Source organism: Austrofundulus limnaeus, unplaced genomic scaffold (genome assembly GCF_001266775.1).
Source record: "Austrofundulus limnaeus strain Quisiro unplaced genomic scaffold, Austrofundulus_limnaeus-1.0 Scaffold73, whole genome shotgun sequence".
In the NCBI taxonomy this organism is placed as follows: Eukaryota; Metazoa; Chordata; class Actinopteri; order Cyprinodontiformes; family Rivulidae; genus Austrofundulus; species Austrofundulus limnaeus.
This window is the reverse complement of record NW_013952475.1, coordinates 1,284,521-1,288,764: the sequence shown is the minus strand read 5'-3', so window position 1 is coordinate 1,288,764 and position 4,244 is coordinate 1,284,521. Positions and strand designations below refer to the sequence as shown.

The following is a 4,244-nucleotide window of genomic DNA, read 5'->3' as shown; positions in this document are numbered from 1 at the left end:
GAATCTGCACCATCGCAAGTCACTTTTTGTAATAGTATAAACAAGAGAGTTTTATATTGTGTGCTTTGATTTTGAAAAAAAGGGGCATTACTCTTGTAGTAGCCATGTTGACCCTGATTGATATTTTTACGTTTTGTTTTTCCTCCCCTGTATGGAGGGAACAGAGTTCCTTGAATAAATGGAGATGAGTTCCCATGCTCCAAAGATATTTAACTCTGTGCTTCTCAGTGTGCAGGTTTCCAGCCATCATAGCTCACACGTTACAGGGAGTACTAATTGAAGGAGGTAAAAAAAATTATCCTTTTTGTTAGAGCATCACTTTTCTGTTTCTGTCAGGAGTTAAGTAAGGATTTTATCTTTTCTTTTTTGTAGGTAAATATATGGTTAAGTAGATAGTTTTGTTTGACAATACTTTAAATTAAATAAAACTAGGAACACATTACGTTCTGTTTTATTTACTTTAAAGAAGTGAGGAGTAGGGAGACGAAAAATTGTGTTTTTTGATACTGAGACTGGACAAGTAGATCTCGGCAAACTGCCGACTTCAAAAGTAGCTCTTGGTTCATAAAAGGTTGGGCACCCCTGCTGTAGAGCCATAAGGCGCTGTACTAGCAAAAAAATTGGAAAGCTTTAAAGTGCTTGTGACATGCTTACTTCAAATACAAAAAGTCAAAGAAAACATCTTTATATTCAAGAAACCTGGCATAATACACTTGATTTTTCCCATTTTGTCACATAACTGGATTTTTTTCTTTTGAATTTGGCTCAGCCAAAGTGTAACAGGAAGTGATATCAAAGGGGAACTCTTTAAGAAAGAATACTCCATGGTCTTTGTTCAATAAAACAATATTATTTGAACTCTGACTCTTTTTTTAATCTYTCTCTGATAGTGACTCAAAATAATCTAAAGAAACATCAGATTCTTCTCTACAGTCTGTGTTGTTAGCTGTTGTAGCAATGCTCTGTTTACATTCAGACATTCCCCTTTGTCATCACTTCCTGTGATTTGCATGTAAATATCTCAACAGCTGTTTATCGCAGAGGCATGATTTTTTTTGTAATGTTTTATCAATGTTATCTTTCTAAAAAAAACATTCAAATATACTACAAAAAATTGATGTCACAGGCACTTTAAAGCGATTTTTTTTTCAAGAGAGCAATTGGTGAAGGTTCAGTTGGTCTGTTCAGCTGACCCACACCAGCCATGAAAATTAAGCCTCACACTTTCTTCTGGTGTTCCTTTTAACTCCCCTATCCTCCTCCATCTTTGGTTCCACCAGTCATCCGTTAACTCGTTTCTCCGTCTGTCCTCCCTCTCCCACTCTCCGTTCACTGAACCCTATTCCGTCAGCATCCAAGGGGACAGTGAACGATGGGGCTCGGTGTCAGATTTGTCACTGATCTGGGTCTGCCAGCACACCATGGGGAGTGGGGAAAAAGTGYGAGTCTGACTGCTCTTCGTCTCCTGCTCTCATTAGGTATAGTTTCCTGAACTGCAGACCCTTCTGCTTGACTTGCGAAGTGAACACAGACCTGCAGTCAAAGCAGGCCTATTGTCAGCACTTTTTGCATTCAGCTTATACATCTACTGTTAAAACTTTCTCAGTCTTATTTGACTGCCCTAGCTCTTTTTTTTAATATAAATGTATGGACAAGTTTTCTCAATTTACTTCAAACAAAAAGAGTTTACTTTATGTGATCCAACAAACCTTTTCTGTAACTATTTAAAAGTGATTTGTACGCAGAAAGCTGCAATGAGTAATAAAAAAATAATGGTTTAGGAATTTTTGCCCATTAATTAGTGGTATTTGTTGACAACGGCCGAGCTCTGAGCCCTCTGAAGATGGTGAAAAGGATCCTAAAGATTGTTGTAGTTATGTCTGCCACACTGCTGCGCTGCTGAGAGTAAACACTTTATCTTTTTAGTCTGCTGGATTTTCAGTGAAAGCCTCGCTCTGTTCATTTGGTGCTCACTGACTGTTTGCTACAGCTCCTCCAGGAAACTAGGATGATTTTTTTTTCTGTCTGCAAGCAGAGCTGAAATCATTCTCCCAGATCCCAGACTAAATCGCACCACTTTTTCATCTCGAGAGTGAACTGCAGATGACTCTTCCCATATTTTTGGATTCAGTTGCTGACTTGTCTCGCATTAGCAAAGCCAGATATATTGTCGTAGCACATGGGTGTTTTATTACACTTTATGTTCAAATTATTTCTCAACAAATTCGCCACCTACTTTGGATATTCTGGCCTCTGTTGGTTCAAGCAGGTGGATCAGAGTCAGACTCTGTGTTATGAATATTTGCACTGAGTTCAAGGATCCACTGAGGCTTTAGGCTTCAGGTTTACTTGTGAGCAAACATTTTAGCTTCATTATTATTCAAAGTATACTTCAGAGCTCATTGATTTTCTGCCTTGGAACAACTTTTTTTTTTTATTCCTTGGCTCTTGAGCATCTTCAAATGTGTTTCATCCATAATTTAATTTTTGTAAGACAATAAAGTTTCATAGAAATAAAAAAATGTCAGCAATGCCCATAACCTTTTGAATAGTTTAATTAAAAACAACAAGGGTTTTTATATCCTTTCCATAAACAAAAAAAAACAATGCATTTTTCCAGATACAATCCTSTGAAGGTTTTAATGTTGGTACAGTCAGCTGTCCTGGCTGCTTACTAACCCCTCCCTGCAGTCCCTCCCTCAACCCAAAACCATATTTTAATGTTTCCGCCTGTCAAGTGGTGCCAGGATGAGATGTAGGCTGGATATTGTTTTGCTGTGGAGGTTTGAGCTGTTGTGTTTCCCATAATTGAACATAAGCCTCCGAGTACAGCTCAYAGGATGATGGTAATACAGCAAACAAAGCAAAAAAGAAAACATTTTCAACTCTTCCTCCCTCCCTATTTTCTCCCCTTTAAATCTCTCCATTTTCTCTTTTGGTTATGTTTCTTTCATATTTTTATTTTGAGTTGCACCTGCTGTTTTTCAGTTTGCACATGTTCTGCCCTGTGGCCACATTATACAGCTGCTCCTCTCTTTAGTCAGCAGAATGATTCATTGACCTTTAATGTCATTACAAAGGTTTGCAGAGACATTTTGAAGTGTGAACAGATGCAGCTGCCACACTCATGTTATAACTGTTCCCTTTTTTTCTTACTAGATTCTTGTGGTATTATTCTTCTTGTGGTACTGAGGTTTATCAAGGTATTCTAAACCCAATTGCTGTTTTTCTTCCAGGTTTGTCCTTTGGACTTCAGTGAAATATGTTGGATGACATTAAAAAAAATAGAAAATTTAAACTTAATAATGAAGGTTACAAAAACCATAACAAACCATAACAAAACTGAACKCCTCCTTGTTGGGACAAAAAACTCCATTTCCAAATCCCAGCATCTTAGCTTCACTCTTAACAACTCMGTTCTTTCCCCMTCRCCTCAGGTCAAGAACCTAGGTGTCATCCTTGACACCACACTCTGTTTCACAYCCCACATTAACAACGTGACYCGATCTGCCTACTTTCATCTTYGCAGYATTAACCGTCTCCGTCCTTCWCTCACTCCCCGCTCCACTGCCATCCTTGTACACAGCCTAGTAACATCCAGGATCGACTACTGCAACTCCCTACTGTTTGGCCTCCCCAATAAATCCCTCMACAAACTACAGATGGTTCAGAACTCAGCMGCCCGTGTAATCACTCAAACCTCATCCTCTGCCCACATCACTCCAGTCCTACAACAGCTCCACTGGCTCCCAGTTAAATCCCGCATCATCTTTAAAATTCTCCTACAYACCTTCAAAGCTRTCCACAATCTTTCMCSTSCTTACCCGTTTGACCTCCTGAACATCTCCACACCCTCYTGCTCTCTAAGATCTGCCTCCTCCCTCCAACACTCAGTACCCGCTGCCCGCCTCAGCACCAYGGGGAGCAGAGCTTTCAGCCGCTCTGCTCCGCAGCTCTGGAACTCACTACCCCATGCATTACGAAATGCCACCTCTCTTACCCTGTTTAAGACTGGCCTGAAGACACATCTTTTCAAATTAGCCTACCGCTGTTAATTCTGATTTTCAATATATGTCTGTTTTTGTTGTCCTCACTTTGATGTTTCTCCCCCACAACCCCATTGTTGAATTTGTCTACATTTTTGTATTTTATTGTGTGACTGTTCTGTACTCCACATCTCTGTTTCTCCCACACTACCTTATGTACATATATGTATCTACATTTTTTTTCTTTTTCTATTGTAC

General features: G+C 39.3%; 1 protein-coding gene across 1 annotated transcript in view; it reads left to right on the top strand.

Annotated features, from left to right (window-relative positions):
• kdm4b (lysine (K)-specific demethylase 4B) overlaps nucleotides 1–4,244 on the top strand; it is a gene marked incomplete in the record, with an annotated part of 53,355 nt that overhangs the window by 31,337 nt on the left and 17,774 nt on the right.